Genomic DNA, 17774 nt, shown 5'->3' on the forward strand with positions numbered 1-17774 from the left:
GAGTAAACAAGCACTTGCAATACAACTGGTCTGGCATTTCTCCGAGATAGAGCTATTAGCAGTTGTAAACTCCCAACCACACTTTTCTTGACTCATTAAATGTAAATAATGAGCGCAATCGCGCTGCTACAGTTCACTCATATTGAAACCTATCGGCAAAAGTGCAATTATCTATGTAACCGGCAAAAGTTCAATTAAATATGTAACAGGGTCGATGTCATGCAATGAGCTCGACTTCTGTCAAACGAGATCGTGCTGTGAAAAAAAGAGAAAAAGTAGTCCACAAACCAGATGGAAAACAGCGAGTCTCCTATGTTTTCAGTACTTGGTCGCTGCGCTCAAGGAGGGCTAACCACCGGAAAAGGCATGACGTATGCATGCCTTCCACTAACGAAAGCAAGCAGATTTTAACAGGGAAGCCCACGAACCAATGAAAGACACCAACGTGAAATGGACGGGCTCCTAGCCCTTTTCTAACTACAACAGCGTCTCGCAAGCAATACGCATGCGCAAGCGCATTCTAGCGCAGGCTTGACTCTAAAAAATCTCCTATGATAGTTGGAGGAAGATATCCCTTTATGCACATCAGCTCTCCTGAACATAAGGCAGATACCCTTGCACTCAAGGCAGCCCGAAGTGCACCTTTGCATAGACAAAGAGCAGAACTGCACCATTTCTGTGAAGATATGTCTCAGTTCTGCTCTCTTCGAGTGACGCACAAAGGAACTTTGCTGGCTGTGCTGCACTGCGTCCCTTCTTTCTAAATATTCCAATTAGTGATCAGTTTACCCAAAAAGTAGCAAATCTGAACCCATAGATGTAGTCTTTGAAAGGATACAAATTTACTACCTTTTTAAAATACACAATCACTGGCAATAGTAGCCTTGGAAAGCTATGCCAGATTGAGGTTTGAAGCTATGCCCCTTTTCTTTCTCAGACTCACACAATCCTCTCTCCTGCTGATTCCATTGTAACTCAGGTATGCTCTGCTCCTTCATATAGTCCCCAGCACGGCCCCCTGACAAGCACCTGGCTCGATAGCTCAGGGGTTAGAGCACTGGTCTTGTAAACCAAGGGTTGTGAGTTCAAATCTCACTGGGCCCTCACAAACATTTTGGATTTAACAACACTTTTTAGTTCATTGGGGAGCCTCACTACAAATATTCTTTTCAAGATAGAAAAACAAAGGCGACACAGGGCAAAGCACGCAAGAACGGGGGGCATTACACACAGTGTCAGTGGAATGACAAACACAAGACTCCTACAGGGTCGTACAATTGACTTGTGTGAGTATGGGGGATGTTTAGAGTGTGACATCCCAAAATATCATTCTTGACTTGGTCGTTGGCTTTGGTGCCCCTTCAGCCACGTCCTTTCCAATGCACATGTCATTTTTTTAATATCATCCTGATTTCACTGTGAGATTTTAACTTGTTCTTTTTTTCGGGTCCAGAATGTAAGTGTATATTTAGGCCCATGTTTAAACCGATTTTGCATTGGGTTGCATCACTTTTTCAATGCAGCATTAACACAATTCGTTTTTTGGTATTTACAAAGCCATGCACATGTTAAGAAAAGGTAACAGCACACAGCACCTTGCTCTGCCAAACTTTACTTTGCGTCCGGTAGGTGTTCCACAGGTGGTACATGGTTTTCTTGTACATCCACACATGGATTTTGATGTAAACCCATGTTTACAAAAACATACAGTCATGGTTTTGTGCCACAATGGTGCGCCTCCCCGAGGCTGGTGTAAGGAGAACAGATGTCTTTATGTCTCCATGGTACTGCCTCTTTGCATGTGGTGTGCTGCAATTTGCAGAACAGATACAAAGAGTAAACAAGCACTTGCAATACAACTGGTCTGGCATTTCTCCGAGATAGAGCTTTTGGCAGTTGTAAACTCCCAACCACACTTTTCTTGACTCATTAAATGTAAATAATGAGCGCAATCGCGCTGCTACAGTTCACTCATATTGAAACCTATCGGCAAAAGAGCAATTATCTATGTAACCGGCAAAAGTTCAATTAAATATGTAACAGGGTCGATGTCATGCAATGAGCTCGACTTCTGTCAAACGAGATCGTGCTGTGAAAAAAAGAGAACAAGTAGTCCACAAACCAGATGGAAAACAGCGAGCCTCCTAAGTTTTCAGTACTTGGTCGCTGCGCTCAAGGAGGGCTAACCACCGGAAAAGGCATGACGTATGCATGCCTTCCACTAACGAAAGCAAGCAGATTTTAACAGGGAAGCCCACGAACCAATGAAAGACACCAACGTGAAATGGACAGGGCTCCTAGCCCTTTTCTAACTACAACAGCGTCTCGCAAGAAATACGCATGCGCAAGCGCATTCTAGCGCAGGCTTGACTCTAAAAAATCTCCTATGATAGTTGGAGGAAGATATCCCTTTATGCACATCAGCTCTCCTGAACATAAGGCAGATACCCTTGCACTCAAGGCAGCCCGAAGTGCACCTTTGCATAGACAAAGAGCAGAACTGCACCATTTCTGTGAAGATATGTCTCAGTTCTGCTCTCTTCGAGTGACGCACAAAGGAACTTTGCTGGCTGTGCTGCACTGCGTCCCTTCTTTCTAAATATTCCAATTAGTGATCAGTTTAACAAAAAAGTAGCAAATCTGCACCCATAGATGTACTCCTTGAAAGGATACAAATTTACTACCTTTTTAAAATACACATTTACTGGCAATAGTAGCCTTGGAAAGCTATGCCAGATTCAGGTTTGAAGCTATGCCCCATTTCTTTCTCAGACTCACACAATCCTCTCTCCTGCTGATTCCATTGTAACTCAGGTATGCTCTGCTCCTTCATATAGTCCCCAGCACGGCCCCCTGACAAGCACCTGGCTCGATAGCTCAGGGGTTAGAGCACTGGTCTTGTAAACCAAGGGTCGTGAGTTCAAATCTCACTGGGGCCTCACAAGCATTTTGGATTTAACAACACTTTTTAGTTCATTGGGGAGCCTCACTACAAATATTCTTTTCAAGATAGAAAAACAAAGGCAACACAGGGCAAAGCACGCAAGAACGGGGGGCATTACACACAGTGTCAGTGGAATGACAAACACAAGACTCCTACAGGGTCGTACAATTGACTTGTGTGAGTATGGGGGATGTTTAGAGTGTGACATCCCAAAATATCATTCTTGACTTGGTCGTTGGCTTTGGTGCCCCTTCAGCCACGTCCTTTCCAATGCACATGTCATTTTTTTAATATCATCCTGATTTCACTGTGAGATTTTAACTTGTTCTTTTTTTCGGGTCCAGAATGTAAGTGTATATTTAGGCCCATGTTTAAACCGATTTTGCATTGGGTTGCATCACTTTTTCAACGCAGCATTAACACAATTCGTTTTTTGGTATTTACAAAGCCATGCACATGTTAAGAAAAGGTAACAGCACACAGCACCTTGCTCTGCCATGCTTTACTTTGCGTCAGGTAGGTGTTCCACGGGTGGTACATGTTTTTCTCATACATCCACACATGGATTTTGATGTAAACCCATATTTACAAAAACATACAGTCATGGTTTTGTGCCACAATGTTGCGCCTACCCGAGGCTGGTGTAAGGCGAACAGATGTCTTTATTTCTCCATGTCACTGCCTCTTTGCATGTGGTGTGCTACAATTTGCAGATACAAAGAGTAAACAAGCACTTGCAATACAACATGTCTGGCATTTCTCAGAGATAGAGCTTTTAGCAGTTGTAAACTCCCAACCAGACTTTTCTTGACTCATTAAATGTAAATAATGAGCGCGATCGTGCTGCTACAGTTCACTCATATTGAAACCTATCGGCAAAAGTGCAATTATCTATGTAACCGGCAAAAGTTCAATTAATTATGTAACAGGGTTGATGTCATGCAATGAGCTCGACTTCTGTCAAACGAGATTGTGCTGTGAAAAAAAAGAGAAAAAGTAGTCCACAAACCAGATGGAAAACAGCGAGCCTCCTTTCTTTTCAGTACTTGGTCGCTGCGCTCAAGGAGGGCTAACCACCGGAAAAGGCATGACATATGCATGCCTTCCACTAACGAAAACAAGCAGATTTTAACAGGGAAGCCCACGAACCAATGAAAGACACCAACGTGAAATGGACGGGGCTCCTAGCCCTTTTCTAACTACAACAGCGTCTCGCAAGCAATACGCATGCGCAAGCGCATTCTAGCGCAGGCTTGACTCTAAAAAATCTCCTATGATAGTTGGAGGAAGATATCCCTTTATGCACATCAGCTCTCCTGAACATAAGGCAGATACCCTTGCACTCAAGGCAGCCCGAAGTGCACCTTTGCATAGACAAAGAGCAGAACTGCACCATTTCTGTGAAGATATGTCTCAGTTCTGCTCTCTTCGAGTGACGCACAAAGGAACTTTGCTCGCTGTGCTGCACTGCGTCCCTTCTTTCTAAATATTCCAATTAGTGATCAGTTTACCAAAAAAGTAGCAAATCAGCACCCATAGATGTACTCCTTGAAAGGATACAAATTTACTACCTTTTTAAAATACACAATCACTGGCAATAGTAGCCTTGGAAAGCTATGCCAGATTGAGGTTTGAAGATATGCCCCTTTTCTTTCTCAGACTCACACAATCCTCTCTCCTGCTGATTCCATTGTAACTCAGGTATGCTCTGCTCCTTCATATAGTCCCCAGCACGGCCCCCTGACAAGCACCTGGCTCGATAGCTCAGGGGTTAGAGCACTGGTCTTGTAAACCAAGGGTTGTGAGTTCAAATCTCACTGGGGCCTCGCAAACATTTTGGATTTAACAACACTTTTTAGTTCATTGGGGAGCCTCACTACAAATATTCTTTTCAAGATAGAAAAACAAAGGCGACACAGGGCAAAGCACGCAAGAACGGGGGGCATTACACACAGTGTCAGTGGAATGACAAACACAAGACTCCTACAGGGTCGTACAATTGACTTGTGTGAGTATGGGGGATGTTTAGAGTGTGACATCCCAAAATATCATTCTTGACTTGGTCGTTGGCTTTGGTGCCCCTTCAGCCACGTCCTTTCCAATGCACATGTCATTTTTTTAATATCATCCTGATTTCACTGTGAGATTTTAACTTGTTCTTTTTTTCGGGTCCAGAATGTAAGTGTATATTTAGGCCCATGTTTCAACCGATTTTGCATTGGGTTGCATCACTTTTTCAATGCAGCATTAACACAATTCGTTTTTTGGTATTTACAAAGCCATGCACATGTTAAGAAAAGGTAACAGCACACAGCACTTTGCTCTGCCATGCTTTACTTTGCGTCAGGTAGGTGTTCCACGGGTGGTACATGTTTTTCTCATACATCCACACATGGATTTTGATGTAAACCCATATTTACAAAAACATACAGTCATGGTTTTGTGCCACAATGTTGCGCCTACCCGAGGCTGGTGTAAGGCGAACAGATGTCTTTATTTCTCCATGTCAATGCCTCTTTGCATGTGGTGTGCTACAATTTGCAGATACAAAGAGTAAACAAGCACTTGCAAAACAACATGTCTGGCATTTCTCAGAGATAGAGCTATTAGCAGTTGTAAACTCCCAACCAGACTTTTCTTGACTCATTAAATGTAAATAATGAGCGCGATCGTGCTGCTACAGTTCACTCATATTGAAACCTATTGTCAAAAGTGCAATTATCTATGTAACCGGCAAAAGTTCAATTAATTATGTAACAGGGTTGATGTCATGCAATGAGCTCGACTTCTGTCAAACGAGATTGTGCTGTGAAAAAAAAGAGAAAAAGTAGTCCACAAACCAGATGGAAAACAGCGAGCCTCCTTTCTTTTCAGTTCTTGGTCGCTGCGCTCAAGGAGGGCTAACCACCGGAAAAGGCATGACGTATGCATGCCTTCCACTAACGAAAGCAAGCAGATTTTAACAGGGAAGCCCACGAACCAATGAAAGACACCAACGTGAAATGGACGGGGCTCCTAGCCCTTTTCTAACTACAACAGCGTCTCGCAAGCAATACTCTTGCACAAGCGCATTCTAGCGCAGGCTTGACTCTAAAAAATCTCCTATGATAGTTGGAGGAAGATATCCCTTTATGCACATCAGCTCTCCTGAACATAAGGCAGATACCCTTGCACTCAAGGCAGCCCGAAGTGCACCTTTGCATAGACAAAGAGCAGAACTGCACCATTTCTGTGAAGATATGACTCAGTTTTGCTCTCTTCGAGTGACGCACAAAGGAACTTTGCTGGCTGTGCTGCACTGCGTCCCTTCTTTCTAAATATTCCAATTAGTGATCAGTTTACCAAAAAAGTAGCAAATCTGCACCCATAGATGTACTCCTTGAAAGGATACAAATTTACTACCTTTTTAAAATACACAATCACTGGCAATAGTAGCCTTGGAAAGCTATGCCAGATTGAGGTTTGAAGCTATGCCCCTTTTCTTTCTCAGACTCACACAATCCTCTCTCCTGCTGATTCCATTGTAACTCAGGTATGCTCTGCTCCTTCATATAGTCCTCAGCACGGCATCCTGACAAGGTCCTGGCTCCATAGCTCAGGGGTTAGAGCACTGGTCTTGTAAACCAGGGGTCGTGAGTTCAAATCTCACTGGGGCCTCACAAACATTTGGGATTTAACAACACTTTTTAGTTCATTGGGGAGCCTCACTACAAATATTCTTTTCAAGATAGAAAAACAAAGGCGACACAGGGGCGACACGCAAGAAAGGGGGGCATTACACACAGTGTCAGTGGAATGACAAACACAAGACTCCTACAGGGTCATACAACTGACTTGTGTGAGTATGGGGGATGTTTAGAGTGTGACATCCCAAAATATCATTCTTGACTTGGTCGTTGGCTTTGGTGCCCCTTCAGCCACGTCCTTTCCAATGCACATGTCATTTTAAAATATATCATCCTGATTTCACTGTGAGATTTTAACTTGTTCTTTTTTTCGGGTCCGGAATGTAAGTGTATATTTAGGCCCATGTTTAAACCGATTTTGCATCGGGTTGCATCACTTTTTCAATGCAGCATTAACACAATTCATTTTTTGGTATTTACAAAGCCATGCACATGTTAAGAAAAGGTAACAGCACACAGCACCTTGCTCTGCCATGCTTTACTTTGCGTCAGGTAGGTGTTCCACAGGTGGTACATGGTTTTCTTGTACATCCACACATGGATTTTGATGTAAACCCATGTTTACAAAAACATACAGTCATGGTTTTGTGCCACAATGGTGCGCCTCCCCGAGGCTGGTGTAAGGAGAACAGATGTCTTTATTTCTCCATGTTACTGCCTCTTTGCATGTGGTGTGCTGCAATTTGCAGAACAGATACAAAGAGTAAACAAGCACTTGCAATACAACTGGTCTGGCATTTCTCCGAGATAGAGCTATTAGCAGTTGTAAACTCCCAACCACACTTTTCTTGACTCATTAAATGTAAATAATGAGCGCAATCGCGCTGCTACAGTTCACTCATATTGACACCTATCGGCAAAAGTGCAATTATCTATGTAACCGGCAAAAGTTCAATTAGATATGTAACAGGGTCGATGTCATGCAATGAGCTCGACTTCTGTCAAACGAGATCGTGCTGTGAAAAAAAGAGAAAAAGTAGTCCACAAACCAGATGGAAAACAGCGAGCCTCCTATGTTTTCAGTACTTGGTCGCTGCCCTCAAGGAGGGCTAACCACCGGAAAAGGCATGACGTATGCATGCCTTCCACTAACGAAAGCACGCAGATTTTAACAGGGAAGCCCACGAACCAATGAAAGACACCAACGTGAAATGGACGGGGCTCCTAGCCCTTTTCTAACTACAACAGCGTCTCGCAAGCAATACGCATGCGCAAGCGCATTCTAGCGCAGGCTTGACTCTAAAAAATCTCCTATGATAGTTGGAGGAAGATATCCCTTTATGCACATCAGCTCTCCTGAACATAAGGCAGATACCCTTGCACTCAAGGCAGCCCGAAGTGCACCTTTGCATAGACAAAGAGCAGAACTGCACCATTTCTGTGAAGATATGTCTCAGTTCTGCTCTCTTCGAGTGACGCACAAAGGAACTTTGCTCGCTGTGCTGCACTGCGTCCCTTCTTTCTAAATATTCCAATTATTGATCAGTTTACCAAAAAAGTAGCAAATCTGCACCCATAGATGTACTCCTTGAAAGGATACAAATTTACTACCTTTTAAAAAAATACACAATCACTGGCAATAGTAGCCTTGGAAAGCTATGCCAGATTGAGGTTTGAAGCTATGCCCCTTTTCTTTCTCAGACTCACACAATCCTCTCTCCTGCTGATTCTATTGTAACTCAGGTATGCTCTGCTCCTTCATATAGTCCCCAGCACGGCATCCTGACAAGCTCCTGGCTCCATAGCTCAGGGGTTAGAGCACTGGTTTTGTAAACCAGGGGTCGTGAGTTAAAATCTCACTGGGGCCTCACAAACATTTTGGATTTAACAACACTTTTTAGTTCAATGGGGAGCCTCACTACAAATATTCTTTTCAAGATAGAAAAACAAAGGCGACACAGGGCAAAGCACGCAAGAACGGGGGGCATTACACACAGTGTAAACCAGGGGTCGTGAGTTCAAATCTCAATGGGGCCTCACAAACATTTTGGATTTAACAACACTTTTTAGTTCATTGGGGAGCCTCACTACAAATATTCTTTTCAAGATAGAAAAACAAAGGCGACACAGGGCAATGCACGCAAGAACGGGGGGCATTACACACAGTGTCAGTGGAATGACAAACACAAGACTCCTACAGGGTCATACAATTGACTTGTGTGAGTATGGGGGATGTTTAGAGTGTGACATCCCAAAATATCATTCTTGACTTGGTCGTTGGCTTTGGTGCCCCTTCAGCCACGTCCTTTCCAATGCACATGTCATTTTTTTAATATCATCCTGATTTCACTGTGAGATTTTAACTTGTTCTTTTTTTCGGGTAAGGAATTTAAATGTACATTTAGGCCCATGTTTAAACAGATTTTTCATCGGGTTGCATCACTTTTTCGATGCAGCATTAACACAATTCGTTTTTTGGTATTTACAAAGCCATGCACATGTTAAGAAAAAGTAACAGCACACAGCACATTGCTCTGCCATGCTTTACTTTGCGTCAGGTAGGTGTTCCACAGGTGGTACATGGTTTTCTTCTACATCCACACATGGATTTTGATGTAAACCCATGTTTACAAATACATACAGTCATGGTTTTGTGCCACAATGGTGCGCCTCCCCGAGGCTGGTGTAAGGAGAACAGATGTCTTTATTTCTCCATGTTACTGCCTCTTTGCATGTGGTGTGGTGCAATTTGCAGAACAGATACAAAGAGTAAACAAGCACTTGCAATACAACTGGTCTGGCATTTCTCCGAGATAGAGCTATTAGCAGTTGTAAACTCCCAACCAGACTTTTCTTGACTCATTAAATGTAAATAATGAGCGCAATCGCGCTGCTACAGTTCACTCAGATTGAAACCTATCGGCAAAAGTGCAATTATCTATGTAACCGGCAAAAGTTCAATTAATTATGTAACAAGGTCGATGTCATGCAATGAGCTCGACTTCTGTCAAACGAGATCGTGCTGTGAAAAAAAGAGAACAAGTAGTCCACAAACCAGATGGAAAACAGCGAGCCTCCTAAGTTTTCAGTACTTGGTCGCAGCGCTCAAGGAGGGCTAACCACCGGAAAAGGCATGACGTATGCATGCCTTCCACTAACGAAAGCAAGCAGATTTTAACAGGGAAGCCCACGAACCAATGAAAGACACCAACGTGAAATGGACAGGGCTCCTAGCCCTTTTCTAACTACAACAGCGTCTCGCAAGAAATACGCATGCGCAAGCGCATTCTAGCGCAGGCTTGACTCTAAAAAATCTCCTATGATAGTAGGAGGAAGATATCCCTTTATGCACATCAGCTCTCCTGAACATAAGGCAGATACCCTTGCACTCAAGGCAGCCCGAAGTGCACCTTTGCATAGACAAAGAGCAGAACTGCACCATTTCTGTGAAGATATGTCTCAGTTCTGCTCTCTTCGAGTGACGCACAAAGGAACTTTGCTCGCTGTGCTGCACTGCGTCCCTTCTTTCTAAATATTCCAATTAGTGATCAGTTTACCAAAAAAGTAGCAAATCTGCACCCATAGATGTACTCCTTGAAAGGATACAAATTTACTACCTTTTTAAAATACACAATCACTGGCAATAGTAGCCTTGGAAAGCTATGCCAGATTGAGGTTTGAAGCTATGCCCCTATTCTTTCTCAGACTCACACAATCCTCTCTCCTGCTGATTCCATTGTAACTCAGGTATGCTCTGCTCCTTCATATAGTCCCCAGCACGGCCCCCTGACAAGCACCTGGCTCGATAGCTCAGGGGTTAGAGCACTGGTCTTGTAAACCAAGGGTCGTGAGTTCAAATCTCACTGGGGCCTCACAAACATTTTGGATTTAACAACACTTTTTAGTTCATTGGGGAGCCTCACTACAAATATTCTTTTCAAGATAGAAAAACAAAGGCGACACAGGGCAAAGCACGCAAGAACGGGGGGCATTACACACAGTGTCAGTGGAATGACAAACACAAGACTCCTACAGGGTCATACAATTGACTTGTGTGAGTATGGGGGATGTTTAGAGTGTGACATCCCAAAATATCATTCTTGACTTGGTCGTTGGCTTTGGTGCCCCTTCAGCCACGTCCTTTCCAATGCACATGTCATTTTTTTAATATCATCCTGATTTCACTGTGAGATTTTAACTTGTTCTTTTTTTCGGGTAAGGAATTTAAATGTACATTTAGGCCCATGTTTAAACAGATTTTTCATCGGGTTGCATCACTTTTTCGATGCAGCATTAACACAATTCGTTTTTTGGTATTTACAAAGCCATGCACATGTTAAGAAAAAGTAACAGCACACAGCACATTGCTCTGCCATGCTTTACTTTGCGTCAGGTAGGTGTTCCACAGGTGGTACATGGTTTTCTTCTACATCCACACATGGATTTTGATGTAAACCCATGTTTACAAATACATACAGTCATGGTTTTGTGCCACAATGGTGCGCCTCCCCGAGGCTGGTGTAAGGAGAACAGATGTCTTTATTTCTCCATGTTACTGCCTCTTTGCATGTGGTGTGGTGCAATTTGCAGAACAGATACAAAGAGTAAACAAGCACTTGCAATACAACTGGTCTGGCATTTCTCCGAGATAGAGCTATTAGCAGTTGTAAACTCCCAACCAGACTTTTCTTGACTCATTAAATGTAAATAATGAGCGCAATCGCGCTGCTACAGTTCACTCAGATTGAAACCTATCGGCAAAAGTGCAATTATCTATGTAACCGGCAAAAGTTCAATTAATTATGTAACAGGGTCGATGTCATGCAATGAGCTCGACATCTGTCAAACGAGATCGTGCTGTGAAAAAAAGAGAACAAGTAGTCCACAAACCAGATGGAAAACAGCGAGCCTCCTAAGTTTTCAGTACTTGGTCGCAGCGCTCAAGGAGGGCTAACCACCGGAAAAGGCATGACGTATGCATGCCTTCCACTAACGAAAGCAAGCAGATTTTAACAGGGAAGCCCACGAACCAATGAAAGACACCAACGTGAAATGGACAGGGCTCCTAGCCCTTTTCTAACTACAACAGCGTCTCGCAAGAAATACGCATGCGCAAGCGCATTCTAGCGCAGGCTTGACTCTAAAAAATCTCCTATGATAGTAGGAGGAAGATATCCCTTTATGCACATCAGCTCTCCTGAACATAAGGCAGATACCCTTGCACTCAAGGCAGCCCGAAGTGCACCTTTGCATAGACAAAGAGCAGAACTGCACCATTTCTGTGAAGATATGTCTCAGTTCTGCTCTCTTCGAGTGACGCACAAAGGAACTTTGCTCGCTGTGCTGCACTGCGTCCCTTCTTTCTAAATATTCCAATTAGTGATCAGTTTACCAAAAAAGTAGCAAATCTGCACCCATAGATGTACTCCTTGAAAGGATACAAATTTACTACCTTTTTAAAATACACAATCACTGGCAATAGTAGCCTTGGAAAGCTATGCCAGATTGAGGTTTGAAGCTATGCCCCTTTTCTTTCTCAGACTCACACAATCCTCTCTCCTGCTGATTCCATTGTAACTCAGGTATGCTCTGCTCCTTCATATAGTCCCCAGCACGGCCCCCTGACAAGCATCTGGCTCGATAGCTCAGGGGTTAGAGCACTGGTCTTGTAAACCAAGGGTCGTGAGTTCAAATCTCACTGGGGTCTCACAAACATTTTGGATTTAACAACACTTTTTAGTTCATTGGGGAGCCTCACTACAAATATTCTTTTCAAGATAGAAAAACAAAGGCGACACAGGGCAAAGCACGCAAGAACGGGGGGCATTACACACAGTGTCAGTGGAATGACAAACACAAGACTCCTACAGGGTCATACAATTGACTTGTGTGAGTATGGGGGATGTTTAGAGTGTGACATCCCAAAATATCATTCTTGACTTGGTCGTTGGCTTTGGTGCCCCTTCAGCCACGTCCTTTCCAATGCACATGTCATTTTTTTAATATCATCCTGATTTCACTGTGAGATTTTAACTTGTTCTTTTTTTCGGGTAAGGAATTTAAATGTACATTTAGGCCCATGTTTAAACAGATTTTTCATCGGGTTGCATCACTTTTTCGATGCAGCATTAACACAATTCGTTTTTTGGTATTTACAAAGCCATGCACATGTTAAGAAAAAGTAACAGCACACAGCACATTGCTCTGCCATGCTTTACTTTGCGTCAGGTAGGTGTTCCACAGGTGGTACATGGTTTTCTTCTACATCCACACATGGATTTTGATGTAAACCCATGTTTACAAATACATACAGTCATGGTTTTGTGCCACAATGGTGCGCCTCCCCGAGGCTGGTGTAAGGAGAACAGATGTCTTTATTTCTCCATGTTACTGCCTCTTTGCATGTGGTGTGGTGCAATTTGCAGAACAGATACAAAGAGTAAACAAGCACTTGCAATACAACTGGTCTGGCATTTCTCCGAGATAGAGCTATTAGCAGTTGTAAACTCCCAACCAGACTTTTCTTGACTCATTAAATGTAAATAATGAGCGCAATCGCGCTGCTACAGTTCACTCAGATTGAAACCTATCGGCAAAAGTGCAATTATCTATGTAACCGGCAAAAGTTCAATTAATTATGTAACAGGGTCGATGTCATGCAATGAGCTCGACTTCTGTCAAACGAGATCGTGCTGTGAAAAAAAGAGAACAAGTAGTCCACAAACCAGATGGAAAACAGCGAGCCTCCTAAGTTTTCAGTACTTGGTCGCAGCGCTCAAGGAGGGCTAACCACCGGAAAAGGCATGACGTATGCATGCCTTCCACTAACGAAAGCAAGCAGATTTTAACAGGGAAGCCCACGAACCAATGAAAGACACCAACGTGAAATGGACAGGGCTCCTAGCCCTTTTCTAACTACAACAGCGTCTCGCAAGAAATACGCATGCGCAAGCGCATTCTAGCGCATGCTTGACTCTAAAAAATCTCCTATGATAGTAGGAGGAAGATATCCCTTTATGCACATCAGCTCTCCTGAACATAAGGCAGATACCCTTGCACTCAAGGCAGCCCGAAGTGCACCTTTGCATAGACAAAGAGCAGAACTGCACCATTTCTGTGAAGATATGTCTCAGTTCTGCTCTCTTCGAGTGACGCACAAAGGAACTTTGCTCGCTGTGCTGCACTGCGTCCCTTCTTTCTAAATATTCCAATTATTGATCAGTTTACCAAAAAAGTAGCAAATCTGCACCCATAGATGTACTCCTTGAAAGGATACAAATTTACTACCTTTTAAAAAAATACACAATCACTGGCAATAGTAGCCTTGGAAAGCTATGCCAGATTGAGGTTTGAAGCTATGCCCCTTTTCTTTCTCAGACTCACACAATCCTCTCTCCTGCTGATTCCATTGTAACTCAGGTATGCTCTGCTCCTTCATATAGTCCCCAGCACGGCATCCTGACAAGCTCCTGGCTCCATAGCTCAGGGGTTAGAGCACTGGTTTTGTAAACCAGGGGTCGTGAGTTAAAATCTCACTGGGGCCTCACAAACATTTTGGATTTAACAACACTTTTTAGTTCAATGGGGAGCCTCACTACAAATATTCTTTTCAAGATAGAAAAACAAAGGCGACACAGGGCAAAGCACGCAAGAAAGGGGGGCATTACACACAGTGTAAACCAGGGGTCGTGAACCAGGGGTCGTGAGTTCAAATCTCAATGGGGCCTCACAAACATTTTGGATTTAACTACACTTTTTAGTTCATTGGGGAGCCTCACTACAAATATTCTTTTCAAGATAGAAAAACAAAGGCGACACAGGGCAAAGCACGCAAGAACGGGGGGCATTACACACAGTGTCAGTGGAATGACAAACACAAGACTCCTACAGGGTCGTACAATTGACTTGTGTGAGTATGGGGGATGTTTAGAGTGTGACATCCCAAAATATCATTCTTGACTTGGTCGTTGGCTTTGGTGCCCCTTCAGCCACGTCCTTTCCAATGCACATGTCATTTTTTTAATATCATCCTGATTTCACTGTGAGATTTTAACTTGTTCTTTTTTTCGGGTAAGGAATTTAAATGTACATTTAGGCCCATGTTTAAACAGATTTTTCATCGGGTTGCATCACTTTTTCGATGCAGCATTAACACAATTCGTTTTTTGGTATTTACAAAGCCATGCACATGTTAAGAAAAAGTAACAGCACACAGCACATTGCTCTGCCATGCTTTACTTTGCGTCAGGTAGGTGTTCCACAGGTGGTACATGGTTTTCTTCTACATCCACACATGGATTTTGATGTAAACCCATGTTTCCAAATACATACAGTCATGGTTTTGTGCCACAATGGTGCGCCTCCCCGAGGCTGGTCTAAGGAGAACAGATGTCTTTATTTCTCCATGTTACTGCCTCTTTGCATGTGGTGTGGTGCAATTTGCAGAACAGATACAAAGAGTAAACAAGCACTTGCAATACAACTGGTCTGGCATTTCTCCGAGATAGAGCTATTAGCAGTTGTAAACTCCCAACCAGACTTTTCTTGACTCATTAAATGTAAATAATGAGCGCGATCGTGCTGCTACAGTTCACTCATATTGAAACCTATCGGCAAAAGTGCAATTATCTATGTAACCGGCAAAAGTTCAATTAATTATGTAACAGGGTCGATGTCATGCAATGAGCTCGACTTCTGTCAAACGAGATCGTGCTGTGAAAAAAAGAGAACAAGTAGTCCACAAACCAGATGGAAAACAGCGAGCCTCCTAAGTTTTCAGTACTTGGTCGCTGCGCTCAAGGAGGGCTAACCACCGGAAAAGGCATGACGTATGCATGCCTTCCACTAACGAAAGCAAGCAGATTTTAACAGGGAAGCCCACGAACCAATGAAAGACACCAACGTGAAATGGACAGGGCTCCTAGCCCTTTTCTAACTACAACAGCGTCTCGCAAGAAATACGCATGCGCAAGCGCATTCTAGCGCAGGCTTGACTCTAAAAAATCTCCTCTGATAGTTGGAGGAAGATATCCCTTTATGCACATCAGCTCTCCTGAACATAAGGCAGACACCCTTGCACTCAAGGCAGCCCGAAGTGCACCTTTGCATAGACAAAGAGCAGAACTGCACCATTTCTGTGAAGATATGTCTCAGTTTTGCTCTCTTCGAGTGACGCACAAAGGAACTTTGCTCGCTGTGCTGCACTGCGTCCCTTCTTTCTAAATATTCCAATTAGTGATCAGTTTACCAAAAAAGTAGCAAATCTGCACCCATAGATGTACTCCTTGAAAGGATACAAATTTACTACCTTTTTAAAATACACAATCACTGGCAATAGTAGCCTTGGAAAGCTATGCCAGATTGAGGTTTGAAGCTATGCCCCTTTTCTTTCTCAGACTCACACAATCCTCTCTCCTGCTGATTCCATTGTAACTCAGGTATGCTCTGCTCCTTCATATAGTCCCCAGCACGGCATCCTGACAAGGTCCTGGCTCCATAGCTCAGGGGTTAGAGCACTGGTCTTGTAAACCAGGGGTCGTGAGTTCCAATCTCACTGGGGCCTCACAAACATTTGGGATTTAACAACACTTTTTAGTTCATTGGGGAGCCTCACTACAAATATTCTTTTCAAGATAGAAAAACAAAGGCGACACAGGGCAAAGCACGCAAGAAAGGGGGGCATTACACACAGTGTCAGTGGAATGACAAACACAAGACTCCTACAGGGTCATACAACTGACTTGTGTGAGAATGTGGGATGTTTAGAGTGTGACATCCCAAAATATCATTCTTGACTTGGTCGTTGGCTTTGGTGCCCCTTCAGCCACGTCCTTTCCAATGCACATGTCATTTTTTTAATATCATCCTGATTTCACTGTGAGATTTTAACTTGTTCTTTTTTTCGGGTCCGGAATGTAAGTGTATATTTAGGCCCATGTTTAAACCGATTTTGCATCGGGTTGCATCACTTTTTCAATGCAGCATTAACACAATTCGTTTTTTGGTATTTACAAAGCCATGCACATGTTAAGAAAAGGTAACAGCACACAGCACCTTGCTCTGCCATGCTTTACTTTGCGTCAGGTAGTTGTTCCACAGGTGGTACATGGTTATCTTGTACATCCACACATGGATTTTGATGTAAACCCATGTTTACAAAAACATACAGTCATGGTTTTGTGCCACAATGGTGCGCCTCCCCGAGGCTGGTGTAAGGAGAACAGATGTCTTTATTTCTCCATGTTACTGCCTCTTTGCATGTGGTGTGCTGCAATTTGCAGAACAGATACAAAGAGTAAACAAGCACTTGCAATACAACTGGTCTGGCATTTCTCCGAGATAGAGCTATTAGCAGTTGTAAACTCCCAACCACACTTTTCTTGACTCATTAAATGTAAATAATGAGCGCAATCGCGCTGCTACAGTTCACTCATATTGAAACCTATCGGCAAAAGTGCAATTATCTATGTAACCGGCAAAAGTTCAATTAAATATGTAACAGGGTCGATGTCATGCAATGAGCTCGACTTCTGTCAAACGAGATCGTGCTGTGAAAAAAAGAGAAAAAGTAGTCCACAAACCAGATGGAAAACAGCGAGCCTCCTATGTTTTCAGTACTTGGTCGCTGCGCTCAAGGAGGGCTAACCACCGGAAAAGGCATGACGTATGCATGCCTTCCACTAACGAAAGCAAGCAGATTTTAACAGGGAAGCCCACGAACCAATGAAAGACACCAACGTGAAATGGACGGGGCTCCTAGCCCTTTTCTAACTACAACAGCGTCTCGCAAGCAATACTCATGCGCAAGCGCATTCTAGCGCAGGCTTGACTCTAAAAAATCTCCTATGGTAGTTGGAGGAAGATATCCCTTTATGCACATCAGCTCTCCTGAACATAAGGCAGATACCCTTGCACTCAAGGCAGCCCGAAGTGCACCTTTGCATAGACAAAGAGCAGAACTGCACCATTTCTGTGAAGATATGTCTCAGTTCTGCTCTCTTCGAGTGACGCACAAAGGAACTTTGCTCGCTGTGCTGCACTGCGTCCCTTCTTTCTAAATATTCCAATTATTGATCAGTTTACCAAAAAAGTAGCAAATCTGCACCCATAGATGTACTCCTTGAAAGGATACAAATTTACTACCTTTTAAAAAAATACACAATCACTGGCAATAGTAGCCTTGGAAAGCTATGCCAGATTGAGGT

The 17774-nt window shown here is 43.3% G+C and overlaps 9 non-coding genes across 9 annotated transcripts; all 9 read left to right on the top strand.

The window, feature by feature from the left end:
- The first annotated feature begins 1031 nt into the window (after window positions 1-1031).
- Window positions 1032-1104, top strand: TRNAT-UGU (transfer RNA threonine (anticodon UGU)). The gene has a single exon. It is a non-coding gene; the product is annotated as a tRNA-Thr (tRNA).
- Window positions 1105-2866: 1762 nt separating this feature from the next.
- TRNAT-UGU (transfer RNA threonine (anticodon UGU)) lies at window positions 2867-2939 on the top strand. Its single transcript has one exon. It is a non-coding gene; the product is annotated as a tRNA-Thr (tRNA).
- Window positions 2940-4697: 1758 nt separating this feature from the next.
- On the top strand, window positions 4698-4770 carry TRNAT-UGU (transfer RNA threonine (anticodon UGU)). Its single transcript has one exon. It is a non-coding gene; the product is annotated as a tRNA-Thr (tRNA).
- Window positions 4771-6528: 1758 nt separating this feature from the next.
- Window positions 6529-6601, top strand: TRNAT-UGU (transfer RNA threonine (anticodon UGU)). The gene has a single exon. It is a non-coding gene; the product is annotated as a tRNA-Thr (tRNA).
- Window positions 6602-8365: 1764 nt separating this feature from the next.
- Window positions 8366-8438, top strand: TRNAT-UGU (transfer RNA threonine (anticodon UGU)). Its single transcript has one exon. It is a non-coding gene; the product is annotated as a tRNA-Thr (tRNA).
- A 1931-nt stretch (window positions 8439-10369) lies between these two features.
- TRNAT-UGU (transfer RNA threonine (anticodon UGU)) lies at window positions 10370-10442 on the top strand. Its single transcript has one exon. It is a non-coding gene; the product is annotated as a tRNA-Thr (tRNA).
- Window positions 10443-12204: 1762 nt separating this feature from the next.
- Window positions 12205-12277, top strand: TRNAT-UGU (transfer RNA threonine (anticodon UGU)). Its single transcript has one exon. It is a non-coding gene; the product is annotated as a tRNA-Thr (tRNA).
- Window positions 12278-14041: 1764 nt separating this feature from the next.
- On the top strand, window positions 14042-14114 carry TRNAT-UGU (transfer RNA threonine (anticodon UGU)). Its single transcript has one exon. It is a non-coding gene; the product is annotated as a tRNA-Thr (tRNA).
- A 1945-nt stretch (window positions 14115-16059) lies between these two features.
- Window positions 16060-16132, top strand: TRNAT-UGU (transfer RNA threonine (anticodon UGU)). Its single transcript has one exon. It is a non-coding gene; the product is annotated as a tRNA-Thr (tRNA).
- Window positions 16133-17774: the final 1642 nt, after the last annotated feature.

This window comes from Pleurodeles waltl, unplaced genomic scaffold, assembly GCF_031143425.1.
Source record: "Pleurodeles waltl isolate 20211129_DDA unplaced genomic scaffold, aPleWal1.hap1.20221129 scaffold_39, whole genome shotgun sequence".
Classification (NCBI taxonomy): Eukaryota; Metazoa; Chordata; class Amphibia; order Caudata; family Salamandridae; genus Pleurodeles; species Pleurodeles waltl.